This window comes from Ambystoma mexicanum, chromosome 1p (genome assembly GCF_040938575.1).
Source record: "Ambystoma mexicanum isolate Mex_15411 chromosome 1p, UKY_AmexF1_1, whole genome shotgun sequence".
In the NCBI taxonomy this organism is placed as follows: Eukaryota; Metazoa; Chordata; class Amphibia; order Caudata; family Ambystomatidae; genus Ambystoma; species Ambystoma mexicanum.
In genome coordinates this window covers 826,295,890-826,316,411 of record NC_090921.1, presented here as the reverse complement: position 1 = coordinate 826,316,411, position 20,522 = coordinate 826,295,890, and the positions used below count along the sequence as shown (strand labels likewise).

General features: G+C 45.4%; 1 protein-coding gene across 2 annotated transcripts in view; it reads right to left on the bottom strand.

Moving 5' to 3' along the window:
• The window catches only part of LOC138581359 (gonadotropin-releasing hormone II receptor-like), a 703,230-nt gene that overhangs the window by 517,752 nt on the left and 164,956 nt on the right, over nt 1–20,522 (bottom strand). Inside the window, exon 1 of one of the 2 annotated variants that reach the window (XM_069652644.1) lies at nt 20,223–20,464. The exons of the other annotated variant lie outside the window; for it this stretch is intronic. The gene's annotated coding sequence lies outside the window, so the exon portion shown is untranslated. Of the gene's footprint in view, nt 1–20,222; nt 20,465–20,522 lie in introns of those variants that run through there. 2 annotated transcript variants of the gene reach the window in all.

Below are 20,522 nucleotides of genomic sequence, written 5' to 3'. Positions count from 1 at the left end.
TTCCTGTTCCCGTTCGTCGACCTAAGCGCGCCCTAGTTTTGAATGCTGCGCCCAACGTCGTTCGCCCAGAGGTCCCCAAACGCGATCGGTGGGGTGTCCCACCATTTGCCCCACCCCTCTGCCAGGATGCGGTATTCCCCGCCTCCCCCTTCCTATCTCTGGCGCCAGCACCCGAATTGCTTCGATGCCGGCGATTCCAAGTAAACCCCAAATCCGTGTCCAGTGAAGGCCGAAATCGCGCACTAACTGTTTAAATATCTCCTTGATGTCCCGTTGCACATCTCCTACTCCCCGTGGCTTCTGATCTAAGAGCCCCTTGTTACTACCTACTCGTGTCCTTGTTGGCAGTATACTCTACACGTTACATATATATTCAACGTCGTTATTATTTATATATATATCTTTAACGAATCGCCACGTTCCTGGGAAAAACCTAATTCATAGTACAATGCCACACGTGTGATGAACTTGTACCTGCCGTACAGCCTACTGCCTCGCCGCCATTGGCCGCGTGGCTTCACCTCACTCGCCCCCTAACCTATAGCCGCACAGGGGTCTCCAGAATTTCGGTAATGCAACCGCTGCAACAACACCGACCAGCCCCGCTGGACCCGTTGAGCCCATATTTCCCGTCACCCATCCGCCCGTTACTTCCACCGTATTACGGCCACCAAAACAGACTCGCCAGCTGGGCACCTTATTGCCACTTCATTCGCTTACCTTACCCCCATTATACCTATGCCTTGGCGCTTTTGCCCACTGCATTTCGGTGTATGTAGTCCCGGGGGTGGATGTGTAATATCAAAACTTGACCCATCCTTCCACACCATCCCCGCCCCCATATTATATTATCATTATTACCCAACCAAGGCCGTACTTAATGGTAGCACCGAGGAATATGCTTCCTACCTGTTCCCCGATCCTACTCTTTGCCACGGCTGCACTCTTGTATGGCCGACAACTCCTTACCCTGATCTGGCTCATTGGTGTTTCGCCCCTCGCCACAACGCTCCATGTATCCTCTCCTTCTTCCTTCGCTCCGCTCACGAATGGACGGACCCTCCTTCCACGAACGCTGCACCCGGAGCTCTTCCATCCCGGAACGGCAGCAGGATCAACTCGAACCAAACGAAGTCCTCTGAAGGCGGGCGTCCCACTAGAAACGAAATTCCTTGTCCTTGTCAGGTGGCGGCGACCGGGTCCCAGTGCAGGAGCGAGATGCCTGGTCCCTGGTCCCGCCTGCTTATATCCTGCAAGCCCCGCCCCCTTCCTTTTGTTTATCTTTCGCGGGCTTTCGGCCCATTCAGCTTTGGCGCCGTTTCGCCCCTTGTACTTTACCCTTCCGGGTGAGGGCCCCCGCTCCCGGCGGCATGACCCCGCAGGGGTTACCCTGCTGCCTCCTCCATTTTGCGGACGTTTTCCGTCGTCAGCTCCATTCCATTCAATAGGGCATTGCGTTGTCTGCATCATCGCAGATGGGTTCCAAGAATACGCAGATTCGCCTTAACATGTGCATTATGGCCCGGACATCCCACTGCCTGGGAAAATAATCAATCCAGGACCCAGGACATTGAGGTGTCCATTCCCTAGCCCCAGCAAGCGGGTAGACCCACACCGGTCATGGAACAGACAAGCTAAAAAAACAAACGACTTTAACTTCGCCCAAGTGAATTTCCAGAGGGCAAAACGTGCTAGCTTGATCATTTCCATCAAACACATCTAGGGCCGAATTCATGGAATATTTGCCCGGTTCAAAGTGACTTTGCACTGCCACACACATGGAACCATGCAAAGTGTATTTTTTCCGGGCAAAGTCAGCGTATAGTCAGTTTTGCATTACAAAATGACTTTGCCTGGACTTTGCACTACAAAAATACCCTTTGCACGGTTCCATGAATCAGGGTTTGTGTGGGCAGTGGAAAGTCACTTTGAACAGGCCAAATATTCCATGAATCGGACCCTTAATATTCGGGGCCGTTTTGTTCAGGTCGGCAGAGAGCCCAACAGGTTGCTGCTGCACTGCCACATTTTGTCCCAACACTTTTTATCCCAGGTGTGAACACATCTTTTTGTTGTTGCTTTGGCTGAGAGACGTTTAACTCTCTACCAGAGCTCATATGGATGCATATTAGAGAGAAGTCCTGGTCGCAGTCAGCTGCCCAGTCATGCAAAATTAGTTTTTCCAGGTGAATCCTCTTTTAAAGAGGCAAGTATTTTGTAGGAGGAACTCGATTTGTCTGAGTTTCATAGCAGATTTTTTTGTTATATTTTTCGTCACGCTTTCTTGTTGCTGCAGATTTACATGATGTGGCTTGTGACCACAAAAGTGATAGGTGGAAGGTTTTGAATGAATCTGAAACAATTTCATTGCTCTGGGCAATCTTCCACACCACCGTTTTTTAGCCCGACCTGTCCATCAAAAAAGAAAAACATTGTAACTTGTGTCACCATCATAGTATGAACATTTTTTATTTTATATACCCCCTCCTTTTCGCCCACCAAACCCAAACCAAATTGTCTTCCTCATTATTACCAGGCAAGCCATTTCTGGGTACCAGTTTGACTTAGACCTTGTTTTCCATAACATTCCAATCATACTTTACCCCATTAAATACCAAATAACTGCAAAGCGTGCAGTCTCTCGTTACGTTCAAGGTCTCGGTTGGCCTGTGAAAGGAACGCTATTAGGGATTGACAAATCCTATTGAAGCTCCTCCGGCTACCTCAGAGGTCTGCCGTTAACCTCTCCATAGCTATGATCATGCAGGAATTGGCCAATTTGGCCGCATAAATGTTACTGTATGGCCCAGTTGACCGAATTTACGCAGTACGAAATGATCGTACAACCATAAATTCAGTCAACTGGGCCATACGGTTCCATTATAGCAAACAAGGGGAACGGGGGTTGCAGGGGTGTCCCCCACTCCTCTTGCTTGCTATAATGGGAACGGGGTTTGCGGGGGTGTCCCCTGCTTCTGGAACCTTCAAAGCGGGGGACTTTAAAAAAAAAGAAAAACAGAGAAAGGGACCCTGCGGCGTCAGTTCTGACCCGCGTTGTAGGGACGGATCTGACCCTGACGGGTTAGGTGGAAAGCGGACGCTGAAAGGTAAGTGGGGGGAGGGTGGGGATGTATTGGGAGTTTGGAGGGGGGCATGGATTGGTAGGAATTTGCCCTCTGCAATATTGTGTTCGCAGCGAAATGGACTACGGTCAATTCCGCCGTGAACAATTATGCCACAGTCAAATCATACCAATCCATCATGCAAACCTTGCTTAACCAAAGATTAATCACTGCGGGTTCCGTTTTACACCATAACCCTGCAATAGACAGCTTAGGTGATAGTAGCAATGATGTGGCTAATCTTCCGCTTGTTGATGACCGGGGGTAAACATTGACAGTGTGGATACCCAACAGGACCCCCCAAGGTGCCATGGAAAGTTCAAGCTCACCGTAGCTCCCAAGTGTATTGTGTTATCCTCTTATGAAACAGAGTTAACATTGAACAAGACCACCAAATGTGTAAATAGGAGCCTACCTCCCCTCATTCGCTCCAGCATTCCTTTTGTGTTGGTCAGTTTATATGCGTTACCATCTATACATAATTGTATACATTATTCCTTTATGTTGTATACCAATAGATGTATGGCTGCCCTATACCAAATTGCCTCCCTCCAATGTTTCCAGGGACAGGGAGTATCCCAACTCCTGCTCCCATCTTTTCATATATTTGAGTACAGGAGGGACTCAGCCTTCTGTAGAATCTTGCATAGTCCTGAGATCAACCATCTCGTACCCTGAAAATAATTTGAGAGATGCTCCAGTCCACATAATACCCTGGTTGCACCTATACGTACCTCCTTTTGCAATACCCAATGTCTAAGCTGGAGGTATTCCATTCTATTAGTTTACAACAGACCAAACTCCTCTTTGCACTCTAAAAAGTATTTGTTACTTTTGTTTGAAAACATATTCATAAAGCGGACCCATCCCCCTCTTTCTACACCTCGATTCTTCCAGAGCCTAAGCCTGGTGTAAACTCGGGACTGTAAAATAGTGGTAACAAATCAGAGGGGAACATCTATGTCCTCCTTTTGCTGCCTCTCAGCCCCACACTACCAAAACCGATCTTGTGACCGGATTAATATATGCTGATCGAGGTCTTCATCTCTTAGGGTACGAAAAAGCTTCCCAAGAGCTATCCCTGCTACTTCTGCATTCTCTTTGCCCAATCTCCCAAAATGCACAACTGGGTTGCCTCATAATATCTGATCTAATCTGGGCAGCCCAATCCCCTGTTCCACAGTTGGTGGTGAATATCCTGGTCTTCCACCCTTTCCAGATGCATTTAATAAGGTATTTTTCCAGTTTCAAAAGTTCCCCTCTGATGAGTAGGACTGGGAGAACCTGAAAGAAATACAGGAATTGAGGAAGCACACCCACTTTCATTATAATGAGCCTTCAAAACCAAGAAAATTATATGTGTTTCCATTTAAATTCATCTCACCTGATGGATTGAAACATGGGTGGGTAGTTTGTTGTGTTATATTGAGACTACTCTTAATGTGGGGAGTTCCATCCCACCACCAATCAAGGAGCCCTGCAATACTTGCTCACATGTTTTAGCGCTGGCCTTACTGAAGATTCATATAGTGTCACACACATCCCCCCCCCCCACATTGGCCCACAGCGAGCCAAGAACCAGGCTGGGGTACCAGAAATATATTTGTATTCATTTGAAGTCTAAGCAATGGCGCTCACTCTAAAATGACACACACCACCTTCTTTGTGGCTCACAATTAAACTACTTGTTACAGAAACAAATCACCCTAATGAGTTGGGAAAAACACAAATCACAATTCTTTGCTTTCTACAGATTACACTTCAAGAAATAATCAAACTAGTCAATGAACAAAAGTCGTTTACATATGTAGTGCTGTGCAATTTCAATTTTCCTGTGCGCTTAAAAGGCTAGCAGTTTGGTTTATCGATTGGTACAAATGCAAATGGAAATTATGATTTAACCCACACTTTCCCTCTAAAATAAACACAGAATGATATAGCGGTTTGTTTTCAGACCCCCCCTCACTTAAAGGCCTATGTTAGAGAAAGTTGGACAGTAAAACATGGGGTGATTTCAGAATTGTCAATTCAGACCCCCTCCACTTAAAGGCCTTTGTTAGTGAAGCTGAAAAGAAAGATTGTCCAATTAAATTACATGCTACAGATTTCAGCGCACACTGGGAATGAGCTTTGTTCATTTTGAATTTTAACAAAAACCATCCCGTGGTGTTCTGCAAAATAGGGAATTAATTAGATTAATATTTTTAGTTAAACAGGCTAAGGATCTACACAGTTTTGCCCTTACTCGCCTCACTATAAAGGGAAAGGATTGAAGGCAAGCAGATTCCCCAGCTTTTGGTTTCAGAGGGTGCAATTCTACTTACATTTAAAGCCTCTTTTTTAAAGTTTAGGAAAGCCAGCTATATTTCAGAAACCTTTGGGAGGACAGGTCAGGGCTCTGATCACTACACTCCCAATGATGGTGCCCAGCTCCTTACCATAGGTCCCAGTCAGCATTTAGGCCGTTCCAGCAATAGACCACTCCACCCAGATACATTTTCACCAAGATCTCTTTTTGGTGTTACCTTGTGGCTGTCAGATGGTACATTTCAGCAGATCTGTCCCTTCTCCCATAGTGCATCCACTTTATATACCAGTGATGACAACATCAAGATTTCAATTTTGGGCAGTGTCCTGCAAGAATTCCTGCAACTAGGATTTGACAGTTACCCTTCTCTCTCCTCTCAAGTCCAGCCTTTCTCTGGAAGAGACATATGGCAACTTCCATTTGAAATCCCCTTTTGTTCATATGTGAACTTTTTGCGAAGAAATTAGTGGAAAACTTCAGAATTTACTAGTAACTGCCATAATATATATGCTTTCTGATTCAGCTAATCATGGTGAATTGAATAAAACAAAGCCTGGTCCGCGCCATTTTGTATAGGCATTTGGCAATTTGTGGGGGAGTTGAACATCCACATGCCTTTCTGATCAAAACTACAAATCAGGTACAGAGAGTGACAGATAACAGGGTATATGCCAGATGGGCTATGAAAGCTGTAATACTGTGATGTTTTCCAAATACTTCATTTCATCTCTGCCTGAGGAAGTGGAGACATTTCACAAAAGCTTGCAATTATGCAAAATGAATGACATTGTTAGCCTAATTAAGGTATTGACTTTTTTTTCTGGATCAACATTCTATTCACCCCATGGCTAACACGGTACAAACAAACTGAACTTAGACATATATATCTTAGTTTCCATCAGATTTTTCATACTTCCTTTTCATTCTTCAGATGGTTCCTCTGCTCGACTTTCATTTGGCTCCTCAATCAGTCATAAAGCTTGTCTGGGATGTCGGCTTTTCAATTGATTGATGTGGACCCATTTTTCTTCTGTCAGTTCTCCTTTTGGGTTGCAGATCTTGATGTGGAAGATAGTGCAGCATAGTGTAAAAGCAGGGTTTTTATGTTGGCTTAGCCTATTTATTGTTAAAATTCTCAGAGTGTCTTTTTTTGCCTGTAACTGTCGTAGCTGTTTGTGAGTCATGTGGGGCTCCGGGTCCATCGATTCTGCCTCCTCTACGGACAGATTATTTGTTATGTTTCCTCTTGCAACTTCCGATGTCACAGATGACCCGGCCTTAATTGACTTGCCTGAGTCTTTCCTCTTGGCCTTATTGGGCTCACTCCCTTGAGAAACTTGACCTGTACCTTGTGAAACCAGCGATTCAATTTTTTGCAACATTGCACCATGCAGACTCATTCGTCATTTAATCTGCCCTCTAACTTCAATACGATCTTCAGTGCAAATTGCATTGTAGAAATGGCTGATAACATGTTCCTAGATGGGTCCTTACTTTGGGTTGACTGTTCCTCATTAGTGGATTCTATGTATAATAAGCGGAAGTGCCAGCAGAAATGGCTGGCGGCTGCGAGATAGTCTGTATTCCTGGAGTGACCTGTTTCTGCTACATCACGTTACTTGGCACGTTGGCGTACCCACAAAGAAGATCCACATTTACATTGGAGTGTCTCAAGTTATATACTTCTTCTTCACTTCTGGACCTAAATATTTTCTTTTTTCTATCATTTTATAGGAGCCCACCGCACCTGCTTCTGAGACCGGTAAATACTGCTGTGCACGTGCACTAGCGTGCGCGCACAGTATAAGTGCCAGCAGAAGTGCTTCAGCACGCTCTGCACGCGTCACAGTAGGTGGCGGGTTGGGAAAGACAATCTTTGATTCCCTTTGCTCCTTTGTTTTGTGTTCTGGTTTGTTATTTTTGTAAATGGATGGTGTGCTCCCTGGACTTTAGAAGCTGCCTGGACTTATTTTGTAAGCAAGCAGCCTTGTGTCTGATACGAAGTAAGCCTTTCTTGACTCCCGTGACATTTTAATTATTGATTTTGATCTATATACTTAAACTTCTGAGTACTTGGTGTGCACTTCACTGGGGCTCCTAGCTCCCTTCATTAACAGCACATTGGTTCACCAGATTTACTTTAAGTGTGTGCCTCTCTATCAATAGGTATCAGTGCAAAGGCTTCTCCCGATTTGATTATTTCTGCTTCACTATTGTGGTATGAAACCCTTTCTACGCTCCAGTATGAGCAAATGGGGGATGGGGTGGGTTAGGGGCATGTAGAACGATATCCTTACAGCCCCTTTAGTTTTCATCCCAGGGAAAATCACACTGAGGCGTGCGCTGGCTATGCCGCTACCCCATCCCCGTCCTCTCCACCCCAAATTACAGATAATACTATACTGGGTGTGGAGGGAGGGGTCCTCTCCCCGTTGTGGTTGGACTCCGATTTGGGTTGCGTTCCCCATGTGGAAACCAATTGTGAGGGTCATAGTGAAAAAGTGCGCATGGACATAGCCTTGAAAAATTCTTTTCCAGACATGCCACTGATTTTTTCCGAGGGGGTAATTTTATTAAGGGCTCTCTCCCAGCATTTTGTGGATCAGCTTGGCAGAGAGGAGGAGGAGGGTATACCTTCGGCCCAGCACAAAGGGGAGGCTAATATGAATGGGTATTTGCTGGGAGGTTACGGAATTGGACAGAGCATACCAAACGAGGTGAGAAAAAATACACATTGTTTAAGATCTATTTTGGCGGTCTTGTTGCAAATACAGAGCTTGGGAGAGCAGGGTAACTGGAGAGGCTTGGCTAACCACAATCCATTGGATTAGGAGGTTCGACCAAATAAGGAATTGGAGGATGTATCTGCACAGCTACCGATGCCGTCGGTAGACCTCTCCTGTGCCTCTTTCTCGCGAGCGGGGCTCCCTGAAGTTGACTCAGGGGTTGACCTGGACCCTTCGGGAATGTGCCGGTGGCGAAGGGGACTGCTGATGGGGTGCCCTCCAGGAAAGGTAGGAATAAGAAAAACAAATGTAAGCCTTTGATAGAGAAGGGAGTAAAAAAAACCTCTCGTAGATCATGGCGTAACTTGATTGAGGAAGAAGTGGTGGCCTCTCAGAACTTGGATGCCGAGGTAATTATAGTGGAACACAGTCATGTGCCCGCAGAAAATGTGATAAGGGACGGATATGGCTCTGCATTAGACTCCCTATCTGAAGCCATGAAAGATAAAAAAGGTAAAAAAAACGAATGGGAAAGCCATTAAAAGAATGGGCCTATAAAGTTTCCTTGTCCTAAACAAGGAGTGTGTGTCTATCAGTTATTTTCTAAGAATCAAAACCTCTCTGAAAATGTGGCAACTATGGGAAAAGCTGCTTCCTTGAGGACTGGGTCTACCACTTTGCGTGGTCCCTGTATGATGGATGGAGCTCATATCTCTATACTCCCTCAGGCAAAATCTTTGGAATATGCTTCTGTAAGAGTACTTACTTCGGACACGGTAATGGATTCTGTCCCTGTTTGTCCCTCTAGCTTCAAATTAGCTCATGGAGAAGTGAACGTGGCAGAGGTGGTGGGCAGTAACACTGGTGTAAATATGGCCATACCTTCTCCTGCCGAGGATATAAAAATTCTCGTTAGGCAGTCTTTGCTCAATCTCCTGCAAATACCCTCAAATGCTCCACCTTTGCAGTACCAACATTTAGTGAGTAACCTAATGAGAAACACTGAGGGAGTGGGAGTAGGTTTGGCTTCCAATTAATCAGCAAAGGAATCCACCCTGTTGGTCCAGAATTTGGAGGCCCCAGGTGTGGCACCCCGAAATCAGGAAGCGTGTGGCGAAAATTATTCTAGGGCCCCTGCCCAGCAAAGTAGGGCCCGCCGGATGGTATTGACAAAACTGACTCTCAAAGGCAATTGGGGATGGGGGGTGGCGAGAAACTCCCCGGCACCGTTAGCCAGGGAGAGTGCTGGTACTATTTTGCTTGGAGGAGATGCACCTGCATCTAGGAGTTCTAATGAAACCCAGGATGCTGTTGTGGGGCCTGGTGTGGGAAAAGGTGGGGTTAGTCTCCCTGGGGCAGAAGGTCAGAGGGGGGAGGAAGGGAGGGTACCCATGTTTATTCATAACAAAGAGTTTGAGCATGTCCTATGGAGGCAATCACATAATCTTGATGACCCAAGTGTTATATTTTACTTAATGTTTCCATATGGGGGCCCTGAGTCTTTGAACCATTGGAGGATTCTTGCATTCTTTAATGAAATTCCCGGCTTATCCCTTATTTCATCTGGGGACATAAAACTGGTGGATTTTGTACATCCCGACTGCTTTGATTATTTTTGCATTTTTTTCCACTCTTGTGTTGTTTATGATGCAGTACTTCTTGAAGCAGATTCTTTTAACAAATTTGGTTACGACGCCCTGAACTATAGTCCTGGTTTTTTTGGTTCCATGGGCTGGTGGCCTATTGGAGGGGAATAAAGGAATCAACAGTGAAGTCCCCCCGCGGTGGAAGGCACATACTTGGGGGCCGGGTACAGATAACGCCCCCGATTTGAGGTGGTTATCCCTGAGCCTCCGAGAGCCTATTTCAAAATTACAGGTACTTAAAGAGAAATCCTAGCCAGTCCACATAATTTTCACTGTTATCATGGAATTCAAGGGGCTCATGGTTTCTTAGGAATTCTCCTGAATTATGTACTCTCCTCCGGAGAAACTCGCTGTTGTGCTTTCAGGAAACATGGCTAGCCTCAGCCGCTGATTTTGATGGTGTTATGGTTTTTGATGAACCAGCTGTAAAAGGCCTAAAAGGAAGAGCATCTGGGGGAATGATATTGGCAGTTAGGACTGATATTGATGGGAAAATACTTAAAAGCTTTAAAGTGTCAAACTGGCCCTTAGCCGTATTGTTGGAGCAAAAACTAGGATTGTCCCACTCTAACGTTTTGATTATCAATATCTATTGGTCCCCGGATAATAACTTAAATGAAGCCCTGAAACTTTTCAATGCTGTAATTATGGAGTACCAGGAACTATGTTCAGTCCTTCTTATCATAATTGCAGGTGATTTAAATGCAGAAATCAGTAGAGAGGGAGGTCGGGCTACTAGTTCGACGGGAACAGCTTGTGATGCTCCATCTATGAATAGTCTGAGAGGGGGAAATAAGTGCAAGACTAGGAAAAAATTACAATGGCTCCTGTGGCATAATATCTTTAAAAATTGGGGCCCGTTTTGTGCAAATGATCTAATAGCGGATTCCCTTGACTCATATACTTGGTCCAATGGAATTCTGTTCAATCATTGAGTATATGTTTCTGTCAAATACTTTAGTTGAGGTGGTAAAGTCCTTTTCTCGTATGCAAACATTGAGAAGCGATCATAAAATGATTAGTGTGGGCTTTTCGTGGGGGTAGCCATCTGTAAAACAAGATCTGTTTCCTTTTACCCTATAGATAAACAAAGCTTTTACAAGAATAACTTGGCACAAGGATAATGTTAGGAAAGTGAATTGTGTCTTTGTGCATGATTTCATTACCTTTGATCTTGGTAAGAAGGTTTCCTTTTATACATATGATGTGTTTGGTCATTACTTAATTACCTAGTCAGAGACACAATTTCAGTGAGGAGGTAATATTAATGAAAAACTGTGGAAATAAGCAGATTAGACACATCCGCGCCTTGTTTTGCTTGTTGTCTGTGCAAGCACAAATGATAAAAAGTGTTAAAAATAAATGGAAAAACCGTAAGAAGAACTTTCGCACGGCACTGTATCAGCCAGATGGCAAGAGTATGTTATCAGTTGTTAGGGATGCTTCCTCAAGGAAGTTTTGGGCATTGATTAATAAAGGGGAAATGTCACAATCAATTGCTCAATCCCTTTCCATCTCAGAGGAGCTGTGGGCTGGACATTTTGGCGCGGTTTATGCTGTCAAAACTGGATTGGTCTCTTCCTATGGTCATTAGACTCTCCCCTTGGAACATTACATTCAGGCAGGATGACATTAAAAATGTGATTACTCGAGCATCTAATTCTCATGCTTCTGGTCCGAATCGACTAGCAAATGTAGTATTGAAAGGCAATACTGAACTTTGGGACAAAATTCTTTTTGTACTATTTAAAGATTTAGTTGTGACTAGGTGCATTCCAGAAAGTCGGCACATATCATGTATTGATCCAATTTATAAGAAGGGTGATAGGGACTGTCCTAACTACAGACCTATCGCCCTCCTTGATGATGACTCCAAGATCTTTGCTGGTCTGGTCCTGGGGCACATCCAGGAATGGGAAGATCAAAACACTTTTCTATCAATCTTCCAGTTTGGTTTTAGGCAGAATGTGGGTACAGATGCTGGAGGTCTGCTCACTAAGATCTTACAAGAGAGGGCTTGGAGGTCTGGGAGTTTGCCATTTTATGTGGCATCAATGGACCTTTTTCTGGCCTTTGAGCTTGTGGACCGCACTATACTCTGGTAATAATTGATGATGGCGTGGCTGCCAGTCCACTTTCTCTCAATCCTTTACCGTCTACATGAGGGCTCCAGGATAAGAATTCACCTTAATAGCAGTTGCGCTTTGTCCAAATTAATTTGTGTTCTGAATGGGTTATGACAAGGGTGTATATTTGCCCCCACACTATTTTGAACCTGTATGTGGCAGATGCAGGTTTAAAATTGGAAAAAGCTGCATTTGCACCGCCTGTTGTGGAGGGAGCCAAGATGTGCTGGACGGCCTACACAGATGATTTTATGTTCTATTATCATACTCCCACAGGTCTGCAGCGTCTCTTGTGTGCTATCAGCGAGTTTACCCTGGCAAATTCCCTAAACATTAACACAAAAAAAGTACATTTGCATCTGTCAGAGAGAAGGTGCCCCATAAAGGTCACTTGGTTCTTAAATCATGAGAAGCTTGCAGTAAGACTAGTAATACTTAGGCTACCCCTTTTTATGGGGATAAAAAAAGTTAAGTATCGAGAGTACTTGGAAGGGAAACTGGATCCTCACATTGCTCAATTGAGGAAAATCGACCTAAGATTCAGCACATTTTTGCTTATGCCATGTCTGCGCTTTTATAAATGTATGGTGTAACCTCAGTTCAGCTATGGTTTAGAACTTGCTCCCCTTTGGTGTAGAGAGGAACTTTACAAATTAGAATCCCGAATTTTGAAATCAGTTGTAAGATGTCTCCCTGAGTCAGTTCCACTTGCAGCGGTGTGCTATGAACTTGGTTTGCTTTCTTTGGCGAACGTGGCGGAGTGGCGTCGGCTTTCTCTCGATAGAAAGCTACTCACCTGTAAGAAATCGACCCTGCATTATATCATGGGAAATGTCCTGCGCTCTGGTGTGCCTGATTCTACTTATTGGAGCATATTGGAAACTGAATGCAATGAAATCCTGGACAAAATGGGGGTATCGCACGACACTCTCATATTCAATCCTTTGTAGGTAAAACACAACTTCAATTTATAGATTTGAATAACACCATAGAAAAGGTGCTTACATTTAAATTATACTGACAGCTCGTATCCCATTGTAAAGATTTGAGTGATGCAGAGCCTTATTTGGCTAAATTCCCGGATAAACACTGGAGGTAGGAATTCATGCGCTTCAGGTTCAATGTGTTAGATATAGGTGAAACTAAGGACTTTAGGGATTGTAAGAACGTTAAATTGTCTCTGTGCAGAATTTGTAACTTGGCTGATTCGGTGCGTTAAGACATCTGATTGATTGTGCTGTTTTGAGATCTGACCGCATTAGATGTTTCAATAAATTTGTCCAAAACACTGACTATGTTAATCTAAATGCACTATGGCTGGAAATGATGCATGGCCGAAGGGTACATCTACAGATTGTTGTGGTAAGGTTTTTGGTTGACATTACAAGGGTAAGAGAACAGGATGCTGGCCTAATCGAGGGTGATGATATTTTTTAATTCTTTCAAGCAACATTTTTTTCTTCCGATTATTTACATTTTATGTGTTGTGATTAATTTGGGAAATGCTGCTAATATTTCTATTAGGTAAATTCAGCTATGATTGGTTGATTTTATTTGTTTGGCCATTTGATTTGATTTCACTCCTGCCACATATTCTGTTAAATCCTGTATGGTGGAATATTTAACTGCTGTAATGAAAAGGCATATGTATGTACAAACAAATCAAATTCTTGTTCTTCCTGCTAATATCCCTGTTGTGTATTTGGTTCTGATTTGAGGTTATTTAAGTGCATATTTTGTAAAGTCTTAAAATTTGGTAGAGTTGACAAACTGATGTATCTATCTGTATGAACTACGATATGAAACCTGTTTTTCAACAATAGAATTTCTTTTTTAACTTTATTTATAGCTGACAGGTGTAACACGTGTATATGACAGTTGGCATATGGGTACTTGATCTCATAGCAGGGGTACAAGTATACATATCAGAGATAATTAAACAGAGGTATCAAGATCAAGCCATCATGGTGAGTCCGTAGTATCTGATTCTTGGGAGTCTCTAAGGTAGGTGCATAGCGGGGCCCAAACGTCTTTTGGTCTACATACTGCTGAAACACTTTTAACAAAACTTTCTTCACACTCCTGCACATATACGAGGTCTCGTTGCCAGGCCTGCTGGGTAGGAGCCGTTCCAGACTTCCAGGCCTTAAGTATGTTCCTCTTGGTTACTGCCCCGGCTATGGCAAAGAATCTGTGGGTTTTTGTTGAGGCCTTACCTATGTCACCTAGTAAGTATTTCGGTGGCGTGGCCGGTATATTCACCCCAAGCATATCACTGATCAATCTGGCTACATCTTCCCAAAAACACGCAACAGGGGGGCAGTTCCAATTCATATGTATAGAATCCGCTGATTGTGTGTGGCATTTGGGACAGGTTGTTTGTTTGGTCTGGCCGAATTTAGAGATTTTATTCGGGGTAATATGCAGATGATTTAGTATTTGGAATTGAATTAGTCTGAAATTGGCATTAATTGAGATGGGTTTGGTGTATTGGCAGTACCCGGCCCATTGGGAGTCTACAATGGAAATTTCAAGATCGCGTTCCCATTTTTGCCTCATGGTAGTTTTTGGCGGGGTATGTGTTTGAACAGCTTTGTATAAGCTAGAGACGGTTCCCGTAAAACCCTCCTGGGTCATGACCATAGTTAGAAAAACGGATGCACAAGGGGGTCTCTGGGAATGTAGGCCATTTGCATTTATAGGCCGCTTTTAGGTGATAATATATTTGTTCTGTACTACCTCCAACAATGCAAATTTGCCCTCAAGGTTAAAGGTCACCCAGCAGCATCTCTTTATTAGGGTCCAACCTACGTTGTAGTGCCGTGTCAAATGTAAGTTCCAGGTCGGGGTAATGCCACAGGGAGGTGTACGGCACAGGGAGGTGTATGGCCAGTAGGGGGTACTGCATCCCACCCTGTTAAATATCCTAGACTAGGGACGTATCGTCGAGTTGACTGGGTCAATCTCTTTAGTATCATTCTTAGCTTTGGCGTATGGCATTGCTTGTATGTTAACAGGAGCTACGGCAAACTTCTCAGCGCGTACATGTGCATGTTTCTCCGCAGTGTCCGACCAGTATTTTGCAAAATGTACCTGTTCTGCCTTGAAATATAGCATGAAGTCGGGGGCCGCTATCCCCCCTGTATCGTACCTCTCGCACATCTTGAGCCACTGACATCTCACCATCTTCCCGCTCCAGATAAAGTTGGAGGCCAATTTCTGCAATTTCTGGAAGAAGTCTCTACCTGGCCATATGGGGATGCCGCAAAACATATACAGTAATTTCAGTACTATCACCATTTTGAGCAAGGCTACACGTCTGTATAGGGATATCGGGAGTTTGTCCCAGATTTCGAGTTTACGTTCTAAGAGTAGTAAATATGGGGCATAATTGTTTTCATATAGAGTGTTCATGTCAATGGCCATTACTATTTCCAAATACCGGGCTGAGGTGGGTGACCACCTGAAACCGGACGTAGCTTGTGTTTGTGTGGTAGTCGGTGTCAGTGGGATGACTTCCGACTTGGTTTGGTTAACTCTATATCCGGAGTACATTGAGAATTTGTTTATCTCTTGAATTATTGGGGGCAGGTGGATCTCTGGGTCCCTGACAGAAATCATCGTGTCGTCAGCATACAAGGAAAGGAGTTGGGGAGACCCTCTGATGCGAAAACCCCTCCACGTGTGTTTGTGTCTTATTTTGGCCACCATCCCCTCTATTGTGAGCGCAAATATTAGGGGGACAGGGGACATTCTTGACGGGCGCCCCTGCCCAGTTTGAAGGTAGGTGACAGCATTTTATTTGTTCTTGTTCTTATCACCGCTGCTGGGTTCTTGTATAACAATCGGATATAACTCATGAACACTGGCCCAAATCCCATTTTACCCAAATCCCATTTTACCCAGAATTAGAAACATGTAGTTCCAAGACACAGAGTCAAACGCTTTTTAGGTGTCTAAAGTGATCGCTGCTGCTTTGACATTCGGATCCAGCTTTGAGGAGATAGCAAAAGAATGTCAAAGATTCAGAGCCGTCGAGTGGGTAGGAATAAAGCCTGATTGGTCTGTGTGAACTAATTTGTTCATGTGTGGGAGAATGCGGTTTGCAATGGCCTTGGCATGTATTTTTGCATCCGTATTTATTAATGATTATTTATTAATGATAGGGGGCGCTAGGAGGTGGGGTCTTGAGGAGGTTTGTAGGGCTTGAGTAGGACTGTTATTATCGCCTCCCGCATAGTTTCTGGTAGTTCTCCCCTCTCAGGTGCCGCCTCCCAAACCTCCAGCAGATCCCGGGGTCTTGTCTGTTTGTAGATCTGAGATGGCTAGTTCTATCTCATCCAACGTCCAGGTATCTCTAGTGGTGCCCTGTCCGATTCACTTAGCTCGGGCAGTGGAAATTAGTCCATTTATTGCCGGAGCTCTTCCACATTGGCGTATAGGTTAGTATATAATTGTTGGAACACATTATTAATTGCCCTGGGTGCAGTTTGTGCCGCCCCGGTTGAGTCAACTATGCTCGTTATCTGTTTCATCCCTAGTTCTGATTTGATAAGGTTCGCCATTGTCCTGCTTGCCTTATTTCCTTCTCTGTATTTTCTAGCCTTCGTCGGCTGCATTACATAGTACAGTTCTCGTTCCGCCAGAGTTCGAAGCACTCCAGTCGTTCCTGTATTTCTTGCAATTCGTCACCTCCATTGGACACGGAGTAATGGTTCTCTAAGTTTCGTAGTTCCTGTTCCACCCGATCCAGTTCCTTTCTGATTTCCGTCAGCGCTCCACAGGACTGCGTCATCAGTAGGCCCCTTAGCCACACTTTGAAAGTCTCCCAGACAGATTTACTGGTGTGAACCGAATTATTATTCAGTTGAAAAAAAGTCTTCAATCTCGATCGAGAGAGGTTCTACATTGGATTCATCCTTCAATAGGTCAGGGGGCATTCGCCAGTTTGAGGTAGTATCTTCCGTGTTTCTGGATACCAATTCCAGGAGTACCGGGGAATGGTCCGACAGCGTCCGTGGGAGTATTGCACATTGTCTTGCTTCCGCAATCAGCTCAGGGGTGCATAGCCAGTAGTCAATTCGGGAGCTAGACCCGTGGACCTCAGAATGGAACCTGTATTCCCTGTCCCGAGGATGCATTTCTCTCCATGTATCCATGAGAGGCAACGTGGCCATTATCTGGAGCACTGTCGTTGCCGCTTTGGATTGCTGCCTGTGACCGGTCTGTGTCAATGTTCAATATTAAGTTGAGATCACCACCCCAGATCACTGCACTTGAGCCCAGTGGTGAGTGCAATTCCATAATTCATAGGTAGAACTCAGGAGAGTCTAGATTAGGGCCGTAGGTGTTGACAATGACAATCTCCTTGTGTAGTTGGCCCCATAAGATTAAATATCGACCTTCACCATTCACAGCGAATTTGTACATCTGAAAGTTAGTCCGTTTGTGCACTACAGTGAGGACTCCCCTCGCACGTGTAGAATAGTTTGTGGTGACTTTCATGGGGCCCCAGTTGTGTGAAAACGTATCTGTTATTTTCTTAGTACCATGCGTCTCCTGTTGGAGGAGGATATCGATCTTGTGACGGTTCGCATATGTTATAATTTTCCTCGCCTTCATCGGGTTTACCAGGCCTCTGACGTATGTAAGGAGTTTAACCCCCTGTACCCTCTGGCTCACTGGTAATGCCATCAGAGTTCCGGTCCAGTTTGCGTGTTGGGCCGTATGCCTCTGTGTTCTGTGTGCAGTTCCTGTCAGATCTCATCTAGCCTACAATGTAACATCGATTTCCTATTGACTTCTTTACAGTCAGTCCACGGATTATTGCATGGTGCATTCCCCTTGGAACCTAGGCAACAGGCCTGAACCCTTCCCCGCCCCCCCCCACCCTCACCATCCGTCACTATCCCTCCAACTGGACAGTGTAAATCCCCACCCCCCAACTGTTCAACATTTGGAAAGGTGGGCGGCACTGCATGGTCGATCCCGTTCTTCCTTCCGACCAGACTGCAGTGACGGCCACCGCGCCATTGTAACTTGGATCCAGGTTTACTTAAGTGATCCCATAGCTGTCGATTCCTTCCACCTTCATGTGTTCAGCTCGGGCGACAGATTTTTGTCCCTCTGGGTTTGTGGGATGTTACGCTCAATATAGCCCATAGCTTCCTCCAGTGACTCAAAAAAATATGCCTTCCCAGCATTTTGCACTCGAAGTTTAGCAGGGAATAACATTGTGTACAGAATTGATCTGGCACTCAACGCTCTCTTGACCTGGTCGAAGGTGCGGCAGGCCGACTACACTGCGTTTGAAAAATGGGGTATATATATTCGGTCATGCCCTCCTGGAAGATTTGGGATCGGTGGGGTTGCCTTTAGGATGTTCCATTACGTTTAGACCGTTGTTACATGCATGGTCTAGTTGTTCATTCCAAGATGGCCACCGCCAGGCATTTACAGCAACACAATCTGCTTGCCGGTGCGTTGTACCTCAGATCCTTCCGTGCATGACGCTCTCTCTCTCCTGTTCGCTAGTGTTTGCTCTCCTCTTTGTTAACCTTTTCAGAGCCCTTTACGCTTTTGCTTGGGTTTCCGTTCTATTTAGGAAACCTCAGCTACTTCCCTTTCTGTGCTTCATTTCCTCCATGACTTTCACGGTCTCGCCGCTCCTTTCTTTCCTCTAGCCTTTCCTGTCCGCTTTTGCTTTCTGGCAAGTTTACCCCTGTTGCTTCCTTTTTTCTTGCTTACTTTGCTGGGGCTCTCCTGGCACTCTTCCTTCTGATTTCCTGCTTGACATTCGTTATGCGATCCTCTTCGAAGACAGCTCGCTGTTTATCCAGACCATTCTGTCATCGCATATTTCCTTCTTGGCGCCATATCCACCCGCAATACGGAGCTACTTTCCATCTGAAGCCTTCTTGTTATGGAACCCCAAAATTCTGAGTACTACTGCTATACAACACGATTGGCTTTTTCTCATCTTTCCCATATTCTTCTACAACAACATCACCTTGTGGATTGCAGGGTTTTTCAGGAGGAGGCTTTTCCCTGCTTTCACGGCTGGCTCCGGGGGAGGCCACGTGGTTGGGGATTTCCCTACCGACAGTGTGGTATCCCGAGGAAGAAAGACATCAAATCAAGGAATCCCAGAAGGAAGAAGAGGGAAACAGAAGAAGAAGAAAGCTTTGTAGAAGACCCAGGTGAGGAGGAAGGGAGGGAGGTTGGTACGGAGACTGACATATTCTGGCAGAGTTGTACATCAGGGTCCCCTTCTGTCTGGACAGCTTGATGATCAAGTCCCTATCGCGGTAGTTTAGGAGGCAGGCAATGCTGTGCACAGAGGCGCCCCTGGTTTTGGAGTCGGCACTAGGGCCCGGTGGGCTCTCTCGACAAGGAACTGATTTGAACATTGCGCTTCCGGGAGTATAGTGCGGATCACTTCTTCCAAGTTGACTTCCATGGGTGCGTTAATTGATTTCTCTGCCAATCCGACCACTCTCACGTTATTACGGCGCGATCGTGACTCTAAATCGTTGCACTCCATATGCACTAGTTTCAGGTGTTTCTTAATGTCTGCTATATCTTTTTCCTGGGTGGCAGTTACATCTTTAACTGTACTGATCCTGTTCTCTGCCTCTCCCAAATGTGCATTCACCTGTTGGAGATCTATTTGGATTGAGGATATGGTGCTGCCAATGACGTCAAGTCTGGAGTTCACTGCGGCAAGGCCAGCCTGAAGCGCCATCATGTAGGAGTCTGGTACCGCATTGGTGGAGTGCTGAGCTAAAGGGGGGCATAGCGGTGGGGGGCATCTCCCCTATGCTCCATTTGAGTGTTCATAAAGGCATCCATGGGCCCTTTTTTGTTCCCCTTATTTCCTCTGATCATATCTCGGTGTAAGTAATTTTATAGCAGCGGGAGTGGAGGAGGTACTGAGCTTGTTTAGTGTCTCATAGTCCCAAGAGTATCCGGAGCACCTGCCTCTCTGACCCTGTTGTCGAGTTGTGGGTAGCAATATGCCCAGTCGCAGTTGGTAGTGTCTATCGTGCTTTACCTGACGCTGGTGAGTGTGTTTTTTCGAATTACACCTCACTATAGAATGCCCCTCCAGAAGGGTTCTGTCTTAAGTCCTCTCCTATCCCACTGGGGGCGGTGGGGGCAGCACGAGGCTGAGGTTGAAGGTTACAGGTACCAAGCCTTTGGAAGTACTATCATGCCAGTGCACATGTAAACGTATTGTCCACAGTCAGGCCACTTTCTGTTTAGGTATAGGGACTTCTTTAAAATGTACTCACTGCGTCGGAGACAATGTAGGGGGGTCTCCCTCAACCATGACGGCTCAACCGCTTGCTTACAGCGCACACGGTGGCCGCCGGGGAGGGGAGCCTGTTGCGAGTATTTGGACTTCGGATGTCACGTAGGCGGAGCGGGCCACCTGGTTTCTGCAGTATCCTCGTCCCTGGGGCTTCTTTTGGCTGTCGCAGAGCAGTCCGAGAGGCGCATCCTTGTCCTCCCCACTGCCAGCTGAGCGGTCTCTAAGGAGCCAGCTGCGTTCGCACCACCCAGGCCGGGGAGGTAGAGGTGAGTCGTGGGTG